The sequence below is a fragment of the Eupeodes corollae genome, chromosome 2 (assembly GCF_945859685.1).
Source record: "Eupeodes corollae chromosome 2, idEupCoro1.1, whole genome shotgun sequence".
NCBI classification, from domain to species: Eukaryota; Metazoa; Arthropoda; class Insecta; order Diptera; family Syrphidae; genus Eupeodes; species Eupeodes corollae.
In genome coordinates, this window is record NC_079148.1 from 30502117 (window position 1) to 30516844 (window position 14728).

A 14728-nucleotide genomic window follows, 5' to 3' on the forward strand; every position below is an offset into this window, starting at 1 on the left:
GAGACGATGGACAATTGAGGACCGTAAAAGCTATAGGAAAGTTTAAAAAAAACACATACAATTCAGAAAAATGTATGAAATCTTTATCCATATAATTTAATGTTTAAAGATTATTTCATGCAAATGTTGACCTTGACTGCGCCTCAAATCGTCCATCTGTTTAGTCGAAGTTTGGCATCCTCTTTCCAACATTTTGGCCGGTTCGCACCATCTATGAAGAAGTACGTTCCAATGATGCAACCAGCCCATAAACCGCTGTGATTTTTTGCAATGCTTCTCTCTGATATTCACTCCAAAATCGACAATTCTGCTTATTTAAGTACCCAATGAGACAAAAATGAGCTTCGTCTATCTTCTTCGTTCGTCATCTGTTAAAACCAATGTTGCCAATAAGATAATAAAATGGTTTACCTAAACCTCTAGGGTTACAATTTTTTGGTTTTCACTAAAGATTATTTTTGAACCAAAAATTAAAAATGGTTCTGTTAACTTTATGAAGGGCAACATAAGCAGATTGAGAATAGAAAACACAATAGAAAGCTTAAGACATAATATAATTCATTTTGAAATTTGAAACAAAATTTGTTTACGGAATTTCCCGTACAGGTCTCTAAAGTTGGTTGAATAATATGTTTAAAATACAAATTTTACTGCAAATAAATTTTGAAATTAACAGCAAGATTTTGCATTTCACTTTCACTCGAAATAAAATCGATTCAAACATAAAATATAAATTGGAGTTTTAAAATTGACTTTTATCGATATCGATGTCAATTTTTTCGAACACAAAATAAAGTGAATTTCCGTTTTCTACATTTCAATATTTGCGACTTTCAAGTGATTAGACCAGAATTAGTTGGTGTAACTTTATTTGAATTCGACAAAACGAATTTGTTTATAAAAAAGAAGAATTTTCACTTTATGTTAACATACCTTAAATTATTGATCGTAAGAACTTGCAGCTTTGCCTTTGTAGATAAGAGAACAACGGACAAAGCATTTAACATGATTTTTCAGCATCTTTTCCATACAATTTCGAGTAAAACAAAGTTCTTTTAAAAACTGACACATTCAAGGACTAAGTATTAGGAACCAGAGTTTTTTCCCATCTACTACCGGAAACTTCTTATCGCAAGGAACTGCAAATCTATATCTAGCTGGTATGTACGATTATGTGCATCAACACAATGCAAATAAAAACCACTAATATTTAATATTAACTTAATTGAAAATTACAGCACAATTAACTTGAAATGGTTTCAAAAAGTATTCGAAGTTATGAAATCGATCGAATGGTTGAACCCTGAAAACAATTTCACTCGATTTTCAATCTGAATTTTGATTTCCTTTCATTCGATTTTCAGAACTTAGCTGTAAATTTTCTTTTAAATTATATTCTTGAATTGTTTACAAAATTTTAGGCACAGAACATAATGTTTTTTTGATTTTGCATATAATTTCAACAAATAAAAGCTGACTGTTTTTGTAAAAAAATTAAGTTGTACCAATATTTTTAAAGTAGTTCTTGGAACTAGATTAGACATAGCCATCTCATAATTTATACAATAAATACGTAAGTACATCATAGTAAACAAATAGAGAAGAAATTCCAAACTTCTGAAATTTGTGTGTGATTTACCGATGGCAACTCCATAACTTAGTTAAGTGACCTTCGATTACTTGAGAATATACAATTTTATTTCTTTATACAAACTTCTTCAAAGAATCAAAAGTTCGAACTCTCAGAAAATCATTACACCTCCCTTCCACAAAAACTAAAATTATCTCTATAATACACATACAATCCACTTGAAATCAGAATATTTGTACGCTAAAGTTCAACGAAGATAGTGCCGCAGTAACATCGACAAAAAAGGAAAAACTAAACACTTTTGACACATTCAAATGTCAGTCTAGAACTTAATTAATTCCATCACCATTTCCTTGTAACAAAAAATTGTCCTTGCTCAGCCTCTGTTGGACGAGAGAGTAATTTTTCTTTTAACTTCTTGCATAGGTACCTAGTAACCAAAAAGAAGAAGTGTGAATAAATTGCTTAACTTTCGGTCTTGATAACCCTTATGTAGGTATCAAAAAAAAAAAAATAATAAATTAAGGAAAAGAAAAAACAACAACAACAAACTACCCCTCATTTTTGAGAATGTTCATTTTGCTACCCTAAGAGCTCTGTTCTCTATAATGTTTGTTTATTTTTTGTTTTGCCCTTTTTGGTATATCAATTTTCAAAAACTCTCTCTCCCAGACCGAAAAATCAGCAGAGATTTTACAGCAGCACCACCATTAGCTTATGTATACATTGCGGGAGTACCCAGTATTTAGATCCATAAGCAGAAGCAGAAGTAGAAGCAAAACCATCAGCAACAGCAAACAGCAACAGCAACAGCACCACCATCAGCAAGCAGTATCAGCTTCAGCTTCAGCAGCTATACAAAATCTGAGGAAAAAGCTCTTTTTCCAACTTTCAAAGTATCAAAAAGCAAACAGAAGAAAAATTCAAAAAACGAAACAACATTGGTTCTATCTTCTCCTCATTTTGCCACCGATGAACCATATACTCGCAAATGAACTTTCGTTTCGCCAAAACCCGCAAAACCATCTGAAACTTTTCGAAAAATATCTTTTGCTTTAGTACCGAGTACACCCACGAATTGTTTTGATGCTAAAACTCTGCGCTGCTGCTTCTCTTGTCGCTCGTCGCTCTTATTTGTGTGTGTCTCTGTATTTTTACCTCTTAGTATATTGTGTATCCCATTATTGTTGATATATTTTATTTTTTTGTTTCATTTATAGTTTAGAAAAAATAAATTTATAAAATAAAGAAGAAAATAGAAAACCGCACACAGTTTGTTACAACAATCGCGATGCATTGCAGAAAAACTTAATTCTTTTTCAAGCAATCACAAACGAAGAAGAAACGAAAAAAAGTATCTAACCCATTTGTGTGTGGCAGCATTACCTTCGATAAATTGATTTATATCTTTTAAGCTTAACGTTATATTGGAAAAAAAGTAGAAAACCTTCCCTGGTTTACCTAAGGCTTAAGGCACAAAAAGCAAAGCAAAGAAAATTAAAGAAGCAAACGCAAAAAAGACGCAGCGAAATAAAACAAAAAGCTGAACTAAAACCGCATACACAATACAACGGGTCACCTAGGCGTATACGCAATTTAATTTGTGTCTTCCTCATTCGGGTTGTTGCCAATTAATTGTTATTTGTTATAGAATTTAATTTTTGTCGGGTTTTAATTTGATCTAATTCTTCAAAAAATTAAAAAGTTCTTCCAACGGCGAGGACGGTGTTTGTCTTATCTTAAAAGTTTCTGAAATTTCACTTCACAAAGAGTGCAATGTAAAATTGGTGATTAATTTTCTGATAAGAAAATGTTTAAATTATAAAAAAGGAGAAAATCATAATAATAATTCATCTCTAAACAAATTAAAACAACCAACAAAAAGGAGAGAAAAAATCCTTGCAGCTGTTACGGCCATCCGAAGAAGCGAATATATAAGAAGACATCCAGAGAGGGAATAGAAGTTAAGTGGAGAAGAACTTTTCCCAATTGATGTTCGGTTTAAAACAAACATAAAGGACAATTTTCAGTCGGTAAGTACACACATCCTTTTTTAATATTTATTTTCCTTGGCAAAGAATGGAAAGTAAATATAACTTAATTCTGTGGAATAAAAAATACATAATTCTCGAATGAACCGAAACCCAACACAAACACAAAAACACCCTCATTCACACACATACACGTACATTTCACGTTGTTACACATACACACAATGACTTAATAGTTCTCTGTTGAAATATAAATTGGTCATCATCGTCATCTTCCATGTTGCCATAGCCATAGCCAACGATGGCCCATCATTATCATCATCATCATATTATTTTTTGGTTAGTGGGGGTGCTGCTGCTGTGGCCAGGACCGAAAAAAAAACTCGGACCGTACCAAAGTTCAGGAAGGACATAATATCCTTGTTTAGTTAGTTTTTGGTTAAAATAAAACAGAACTTTGACAAGAACAAAAAAGAAGAAAGTATTTTTCATTTTATTTAATCTTTTCTTTTTTGTTTTTGGTAATGATAATAATAATCCATGTGAAAGGAATCAAGAAGGACTCTAGGACGTGGAGAGTGGATGAAAGAGAAACAAAATCGGGTCAGCTAAATAAAAGAGCACACAACCATATGGCAGGGAAGCATCATATCATCATATCGGGAGGAAAAAGTATAACTTTGGGGGTTGTGGTGTAGTATGGTGTGTGTTGTATCCTATCCTGCCTTGTACGAGTGCTCTGTGTTGTTTTGAGGACTGCAGGCTGTTCTGTTTTGCAGAATTGGATATTTTTTTTTTGTAGACTTTATATATCCTTATATTGGGAGCGAACACACATACCTATTATATATTATATAAATATTTATTTTTTTGTTGCTATGAATAGAACGGATGTAGGGGATATTTAGCTTGAAGATGCACAAAGGGACAACACAAGGAAGATTGGGCATAAGCTCCTATCTAAAAATGGACGGTTGAGGCGGGGGAGGTGGTGTTGGATGGAGAATTGTTTGTTTTTATATTTTCCGTTGAAAGGATACAAAATTGATGTTTCATCGTACCTTGTCCGTTTTTTTTCTTTCTTCATCTTCGACTTCGTCTTCTCCCCTCCTTTTGTGTCCTTTTTTTTTTCTTTTGCTGTGAAACATAAATAGGTATATTTAAATATTAATTTCATCTAAAGGTAAGCAACTTGACAAAGTCGTGACACACATGAAAAAGTTGGCTTGCTTTTCTTTATATTTTTTTTGTGTGTTTAATGAAAAAATCGTGCTCTTGTTTTGTTGTTGTTGTTGTTCTTTTTTGTCTCGTTATGAGGGCTTGAATAATTTGAAGGAATTGTTGCAAAACAATTTTGAAGCCATAGGGCTTATATTTTTTTTTAAGTCTTTGTTTCTTTTTAATAATAATAACATTATAACATTGCTTTTAAGCGGTTGAGTGGAAAGTTATGTAAGGGGATTTTGAGTTTTGTTTTTGTATTTGTTGTTGTTTTTTCTTTAACTTACTTTTGTATTAAAACACGACTTAAAACACATTTTATTTGGTATTTTTTTGTTTTATTTTTCCTGCATGTGTAAGTGAAGGATAATTATTTATATTTTTTTCCGGTTTTGAGTTGAAGTAACTTAAGAATGAACTCATGACACGATTTTGTTTTATGTTTGTTTTGTTTGATTTGTTGATTCTGAAACAGAAAATTTTGCTTCATAAATTTACTTTAACTTTTGTATGACTCAGAGTATTGCTTTGGTGGAGAAAGTTCATTATTAAGTAAGTTTATTAAACTTTATGCAATCAGTTACGAAATATTTTTTGAACCTTTACTTTTTTATGGAAGTTGTGATAACTTTTTTTTTTCTTTAAATGTTGAGAATTTTTCAATTTTTTTCGGGGAAAGACTTCAATAGAAGCTTGCTTATATGGTCTTGAATTGATTTAAAGACAATCTTTACAGCATCGCTATGAAAATTGTTCTTCTATTGATTATAATACCAACATGAAATGCTGGGAAAGTAATACAGGGTTATTCATTTTCAACTTAAAAAAGGTAATTATGTAGTTTAAAAACTTAGTTTTACGAATGTTGAATTCCAGCTTTTCAAACTGCAAAATGGTTAACTCGTTATATCAAAAAAAATGGTAATTGTATTTGAAGGAACTAATCCAATGCACAAACCATTTCTGTCGCTAATTTGGTTTCCTAGTTAGTTTGTGGGATGAGTTCTTTTTTTTACGTTATAAGCGGTCTTGGGATGAACCGTGCGAAATAACTCGTGGGCAGTGTCACATCCCATCCATCCTTCAGTATATCTCAGGGACCGGGGATAAAAACTTATCCCAAGAAAAGTTTACTGGTATTCAAACTTATCGATGATTAATGGTTTGTAACTTTTTTCCTTTCCCTTTTGGGTTTGGGGTGAGTTCAAAAAATTTTAAAATATTCTGTCAACGTGGATATAGGATCTTTTTAGCAAATTTTTGTTAGTAAATATGAGTTCGAATGGTTTAATATAGGTGATAAGAAAAAATCATGTCTATGCTGAGATCTATAGAGATAGGTATCTAGGTATGCATATAAAGATAGTATAAAAGTAGGAAGGCAGTTATGTATGAACCCAATTAAATGATTCCACAAAATTTTTACGAATGTAGAATGCAGTATTTATGTTGGCACTATTTAAAGTGGAAAAATGCATTTGTGGGAACATCGCTCTATTGGATTTCACAGCCTAGAAAAGGCAAAAACGGCAAATGTTTAAATATTGATCAAAATCAAATTATTAGGAAAAATGTGTAAAAAATCCAATCTGCAGAATAAATAGCATTTTAATGTGATTTAAAAATAAAAAAACTGTGGTGCGAATATTTATAAAATTAAAATTTGTTTGAAAGGTTTTAGTTGTTTTAACACGTTTTCGATTGTTAACCAATCCAATGTCATAAATGGAAAACATTTAACTAGTATTATGACGCTTTAAATGACAGCTGGGTTTTAAATATGTCTAATATCAGTACTACCAACTCGAAACCATGAACTGAATGACCCTTTCTTAACTATCCGTAGGGAGTAACTGTAATCGGTCCTATTTATCGAATTAAACATTTTGACATTCCTTAACATTTTAAGGTACCTAGGGTCTAGTCCGTAGTCCATATATCAAGAACCAGTTGGGATATCGACTTCAAATAAATGATTTTACACAGATAATAATGCAGGAAGAAGCAGAAAGGACTCTCAAAAAATTTGATTGGGGATTTCATTTTCCATATCAATTTAAAAAAGGGAAAATTTTGGTTAAACCAAAATATCTTTTTTTTTACACTTCAGAATTTTCAGAAAGGCTCATCATAAGTGCATGTGTTAGTTGTTAGTTAGATAATAATACAATCAAAGCCTAACACACGCACAAAATACAAAACAAAATTAACATTAAACTATTACAGAATACAAAATAAAATGAGAACTGGTTCTTAACAATGATTTTAATCCCATCTTATTTAAATTTAAATCTATCGATGAACAGTTTAAATTATATAAAATGCTTCATTCTTCCCATAGTTAGTTCTATGGAAGTCAATATGTATAAAATCAAATGAACGTAGATGATGAGTTCCGCCTCGGTAATTCAAATGTACAGAAGATAGCAAATAAGGTGCATCAATTTCACCATTAATAAGTTGATGAAAAAATATTAAACCATTATTAGTATGCCTTTGATGGAGAGATTGCAATTGAAGAAGTTGAATACGATGTTTATAGGGAGGCAGATCATAAATATCTTCCCAACGAAGACACTTAAGGTCGAATGAAATTATGTTGAATTGATTCAATACGTTTTTTTTTATAAATTTCTTTATAAGGAGTCCATACTTGCGATGCATATTCAAGATAAGGACGAACATGGCAATTGTATAAAGAAAGAGTAACATAGGGATCATTGAACTTCTTTGCCCAGCGTTTTATAAAACCAAGCGCAGAACTTGCTTTATTGACAATAAAATGAATGTGATGTGTAAACTCTAAGTTGGAACAGAAACAAACACCTAAATTTTTAAATGTGAAGAGGCTGAAGAGTTTTTACTGTGATATACAATAATCAAATACACTACCGATTCGTTTTTTAGTAAAAGTTATAGTAAAGGCCATTTTTCCCACCCCAAAATGTGAAACTATCAATTTCGGCTTGTAAAAGGATACGATTATGGGTGGACTTTATAAAAATGTTCATGTCATCAGCAAAAATGAGAACTTCACTTGAGCATAAACATGACGATACATCGTTAATAGACAGGATGAATAGAAAAGGGCCAAGATGGCTTCCTTGGCGAACACCAGATTAAGCAACAAAAGGTTAAGAAAGACGATTTCTAAATTTTACCTCATTGGATCTGTTTTTAAGGAATGATTTGATCCAAGCTAAGAAAAATGGTGGAAGACCAAGAGCTTTGAGTTAGCATAAAATAATTCCGTGGTTAAGATGGTCAAAAGCTTTACAAAAGTCAGTGTATACACAGTCAACTTCATAACCTTGTTCTAAAGCGTTTACAAATATGATTAAAAATGTAAGGAGATTTGTAACGTGTAATCTTTTTTTCACAAAACCATGTTGCTGTTCGCAAATGAGATTCTTGCTCAAAAATGCTACACATTCTCAAACAACTTCATTTTAAAAAAATTTAGGAATGCAAGAAAGCTTTGCAATGAGTCTGTAGTTTGTTATATCCGCCTTGTTACCTTCTTGCGAATTTTTCTGGGAAATTTGCCTGTTTTTAGATAAAGTTTAAATAAGAACATAAGGGGTTCAACTAAAGCATTACTTCACTTTTTTAATACCATCAGGACCGGCTGAGCAGTCACCATTTAACGGCGATAAAAGATCAAGGACCGTACCTTGTAGCACAGGGATGTGACTACAGCTACTTTGCGAAAAGGAGTGAAGATTATGAAAATATTCTTCACCAACTTCTTGAGGGCTATTAACAAATGACTCACGGAAATTTGTTGCGAAAGCGTTACAGATATCAACAATTTTATCTACGGAAAGGTTCTTGTAAGTGAAGTTAATTGGAAAGCCATCTGATTTTTTCTTGAAGCTTACAAGTTTCCAATATTTTTAGGATTCTCTTTCAATGAGGTGCCCATATCAAAAACATAACTAGCGTATAAAAAATTAAAAAGAGACTTAAATTCATTAAAGAATTCAACTTAAACAGAAAAGTTGATTGTTGACAGAGTTTTGAGATAAGTTTTACATGCCTTATTTCTTTTGTTACGAAGTAAACGCAATTATTTCGTGTACCAAGGGTGGCTTAAGTTTGTATTTTTGATTTAAAAGGTAGATTTTATTATTAGAATATTAGAAAATGCTAAAGTATCAGTAATTCCAGAAATGGTTAAATCTTCAGAAAACAACTGGAAATTAGCTCTTCTGAAATTATATAAGCAATCAAAGGAATTACTGTGTTCAGTAAGGTCATTACTTAAGTCAAGAAAAATGTATAAGGGGGTGATATTTATCAATATTAGTAATTCCTGATCTAGATCCTACGTACCAATAACGCTAGCGACTTAAATTATCATCACTAAAAATGTGTACAAAACGAGGAATAGAAAATAATTTCACCTTATAGAAAATATTGTTTTCGATATTCAGTAAAATTAAAAAAAATCAACAGTCAGTTATTTTTATAAAAATAAAAATCCCATATTTGGTAAAAATTGGTCTTCGATTCCCGATATATTGTAATTCTCGTATTTAAATGATTTCATTCTGTGCTAAACCACGGATAAGACTCAAAGTGGATCCTATTATATGATAGTATAGATAGCTGCCCACAAACCCTCGTTGTGCCAAAAATTATTAAAATATCATATCATGGTGGGATCCCTTTGAAGCCTTGACCTCGAAGAAATTATTTTATCGGCATATCGATCAAGTTTTAAAGATTCCAACATCAACTTAATCCATCTTTAAAAAAGCACTCATTAAGCTAAGTTGTTAAATTAAAAATGCAATCCTTATGGCTTTATCGCATTAAAGAAACCATAAAGTCACATCGTCATTTTATAATTTATCATTATAATCTCGACCTTAATAGCACCTACGAGTATATGTATTGAATTTTATATCTATACATTCATATATATGTTCATAAATATACTCTTAAGACTATAATATAATATTTTGTTCTATTCAAAAGCCATTTATCGTTTCATTCAACATTATTTCACACAATCAAACAGTCTTATCAACTTGGTTCACTAAAGTATAATTTTATTTAATAACCTCAAGCTCCGTTAGGTTTCTATAGACTCCCTTTTCGATGAACGATTATTTGGAATTTAGTATACTGTCGTATATTTGATACGAACGTAGTTCGTTTCACACTGAACTCGATATCAATATCCACATCCATAGAGCTTTTCGATAATCATAGCCATTTTATTTTACTGTTTCTTCTTGAACAGTTTTATGATATGTGATTTCTATTCATTTATAGATATGTAGCTACTCGTATATCGGAAATAAAGAGAAACATCACATCCATCTTACATCATACATGACATAAAAATCAAATCACTATTATTTATATTCAACAAAAAAATTGTTACATGTCATTGTGTACCAAAACAACATAACCTCATTCATAAGCTCGAACATATTTTTGCAGTAAAAACAGGAAAAGTACAAAATCACAAAAAAAAAACACTAAAATAATAAAATACATTTTGCATGTTTTGTCATTGGGTGACCAGACCACCCTTCAACATCACATCGACATTGTACCGTGTACAGTACAGGCGGGTGGAAAATGATTTACATCATTTTTGAAACTTCATTTTCGGTTGGAAAAGGGTGTTCTTCGTTTTCATGTGAACAAAAGTTTACCAAATTGATATAGTTACTCTCAAAATTGAGCGTACACCAACAAAAAAACTGTTTTGCTGGTTTGAATAATTTAAATGTAATGCTTTTGCAATTTTGTTTCAATTAACTAAAAATAACAAAAATTCAAAAAACTAAAAAATTCATCAAATGCATGACACAAAATTAAGCGTACACTTAAAATTCAGAGCATACAAAAATGTTAATGAGTGAGTGGTCAAATGAAAATTTCAAAACGATGATCTGATTCTCCTTGACTACCTCTGCCTATTATCTTTAACCGTTATTTTTCTTCCGGAATATTTCCGAACGAATAGAAATCATCTTTCTTGATTCCAATTTTTAAATCGGGCTCTAAAAACAACGTTGAAAACTATAGGGGAATTTGAAAGTTATCTGCCATGTAAGTAGTGCCCAACATGGATTTATTTCGGGAAGATCGAAGCCAAGTTAATGCTATTTATACAGACTTCAGCAAAGCCTTCGATTCTGTTGTCACAATATATTGCTTCGTAAGCCCGACGTATTCGGCATACACTCAAGTCTACTTCAGTGGATCGGCTCATTCCTAATTGGTAGAGTGCAAGAAGTGCAAATAGAGGAATATACTTCAAGGCCTATTAGATGTACTTCAGGTGTCCCTCAAGGTAGTCATCTTGGTGTTTTGCTGTTTATAATATTTATTGATGATATTGTCAACCATATTTATTTTAGCCAATGTTTAATATATGCTGATAACCTCAAACTGTTTTTGAAAGTAACAAGCTACTACGACTGCATTACACTTCAAATAGATTTAGATAACTTATCCTGTTGGTGTAAGTCAAACAGCCTAAACCTTAACGTTAAAAGATGCTTTGTTATTTCTATCTGCAAAAAACATCTTATTTACGAGTTTTCTTATTCTCTAGAACCTAATAAGTTAATTTTAGTCTCGTCCGAGAAGAAAACATCGTTCCAGAATCTTTGGGACATGTTGAGGTGTTTTTGAAAATTTTGAAAATAAGAGGATTTTTTTGAGCAACTCTGACGTTAAAATCCTTCTTCCGAAGTACACGACGAACAGTTTCGGTTAGAACTGGTGTTTCAATAAAAGTTGCAATTTCGGCCACTAAGTTTGGTACACTCGTTTTGAGGTTTACCTCGAATTTTCTTAAAATTATTCGTTCGTCTTGCTGAGAAAAGATTTTTGTTCGTCCTCCTCCACACCGATATTTGTAAATATCTTTTGGACCGATGCATGTGTTCGGCCGCTGATTTCGCCAACTTCACGTAAAGATTTATTGTTTTAATATTAATTGTCTTGTGGTAATGTCAGTTTCTCTTCTTTTCTCTTCCATTTTCACGAAAAATAAGGAAATGAGTATTGAAGCTTCAAATTCAATTTAAAAAACAAGGAAGTATAGCAGTGAATTTTTTGGAAACTTGATTTAAGAAGCCATAAATATAAAGTGTGCGCTTAATTTTGTGCGGTGAAATATTGAGATAATCAAGTTTTAATGTTACCTTTTGTTTTAGTAATGCCTTTTTACTTATTCGTAAGAAAAAAAAAATAATAAAAAATACAAATTAAAAAGAATTTTCCAAAAACATTGCATCTTAAATATGAAAAGTAACAAATAACTAATTCTCAATTGAGTGTACGCTCAATTTTGGGAGCAAAAATGATAAAATTAAAGAGTAGTCTGAAATTTTACACAATCTAGTAAAATTAAAGCCATTTTTAAATAAATAAATAAATTAGGTGGCACAACAGTCTATGAAGAACCAGCGCCTAGTGACTTAAGACTCTCAACCATTTCTGTGTGTGAGTAATATTGTCAGCGATGGAAGGGACCTACAGTTTATATGCCGAATCAGAACGGCTAATTTTGAGAAAGCACTTTTCATGACAATAATTACTCTTGGAGGATTTGTCAATTCCTCGCAAGATGCAGTACCCGTGAAAACTTTTTTTTTTTAATTAATGTGGCACAGGCACAGAACCCAAGACCTCTGGCACGACAATCCTATGCGTCAACCATCACGCTACGGTTATTACCATTTTTAACAGTTTACTAAGCTAAAAATATAATTTATCTAAATTAACCCGGTTTTAAGATCTTAAAGTCTCTTAACATTTTGCTTGAATTAAAATCACGAAATGGCTACTTTAACTCTATGCTGTTTTGCACACGCGGCAGTTTTGGTGTCGGTATGGCCTCCTCACGTGAAGTCTTTCCCGGTCCTTGCTGCAGCAGGAACATTGTTTGCCCATTCAACGTGAGCGGTTTTCTGCGGTGTCCTTTCAGCCTCCAATGATTCACCAGAGGCCTTGAGAATTCTCGCAGCTTGCCGCCTTTGTTTATATATGCTTTTCGAGAGTTTCTCCTTTCCATTTCTGGATGTTCTCACAGAAGTAGTGGTAGGGCCATTTTCACAACCCTGCTAGTACTGCAATTAGGTATCGCTACCTTCCTACTCTCGTTGCTCACAACAGCAGAAGAGGGTCCATGGATTGCCACTACTCTCTTCTCTGTGTTTGCCGCAGGAGATACGGCATCAGGCTTTGATGCCAAACTGCCACCCGGTCTTGACGAGATGCCGCTCTCATCATTTTTTTCTTATTTGTTGTTCATATTTGGTCCCACGAGTTGCGAAGAAAGAGAGATTCGCATTATGCACATTAAGCTAGTTAATCCGAAGTTTAACAGGTATCCGGATTCTCCGTTAGAGACTGAGCTATTTCTGAATTGGGCCCCCAGCCAGGCTGATCATCGGCAAGGGTCGTTTAACACCTTAGATCTAGCCCAATAAAAATAAGAGGTCGTTGGAAATGAAGATATATAGTAAGGAGTTAGTTGATGTTAAGAACATCATTCTGATATGTATGGAAATGATTAGAAACGGTAAACAGCAATTGAGCTAGGCTACCTAGGGTGGGAAGCAGCACCGGAGAGATTATCGCTGTCTAGCTTTTTCGCCATTACAACGTGGGAGGTGGGTTGGGAGTTGGTAACATAAGCGTTAGCGTGTACGTGGAAAGGTAGAGGGATAAGAACGTCCTTAAGTTTCAGGACTCATCTGGAGAAAATTCTCGAGAATCATTGACCTTACTCAGCTTCTACAACTCGACAAGTTGATTGATTGATGTACTCATGTTTCTTGAATTTTATTTATTTTCTAAAATAAGGCAATGTTCAAGAGAAATCATCTGATAGCCCCAAGGTGATATTCTTTTATTTGCAGAATGGTATTTGGTAGTAACCATTTATACCAATAGCATTTAGCTTCTTATTAGTTAACTTAATTGACTTTTGATAAGTTACTCTATCTAGGGCGTTTATAACTTTAAAAGAACAATAGTTTCCTCAACAACAGCAGTAAGAACACTTCCATACCACTTGTTAGTCCGACCACTTAAAATTAGATTAATAAACTATGATGCTAATTAAAAACTAAATAATTTATTAATGTCGATCATAAACATGAAATAATAAATGAATGCATTTTGCTTGAGGTCCTCAATTTTCTGTAAATAATAAGATGGATAAAGGAGGTTGCCAAAATTTAAAAACCAAACTATTTAACTATTGCTGCTCTTTTTACATTATTGTTATTGACATCAGACAATTTTCCTGAAGAATTTGGGATCCCTAATTTATTTACGTCACAGTCTAGGCTAGTTAAAAACCAAAGTATTTCATAGAAATTTTTCGCGGGAGAAGATGACAGTGAAAAAATGAGAATTCTTATTAAAAACGACTTTGATCAAATTTTTTAATTGTGGACTAAATAAATCGAATTTCACCAGGAGCGAACATAAAAATTCATAATAACAAATGCATTTACAGGGGTTTTTTTTTCGAAGGAGTAAGCTCAGGTATTCTGCTTTCAAAAAGGTTTAATGCAGTGGATTACATATATATACAAATCTATCAATAGTTTTGTAGGATTTTACACGTAAACAAAAACAATATCCGCAGTATGAATACTACCGACAAAAGTTAAAGTAGAATCTTACTACGGATGGGTTTTTGACATTTATACGAGTCTCGAATGAATCTTATGTGATTTTGTTCTCAAATGTTGATACGATTGATATTGCATTTGTATCTCGATGGCTGTTTCCGTTGAGTAGTTGTGCATTAGACCATAATGCATTATCTATAAAACCAACTTCTCCACGCAGGTTTTTCTTCACAAATTTTGCACATTATACAAAACTGAATGAAATGATAAAAAAACATCTAAAATTTTTGCTAGTAGTATAAAAT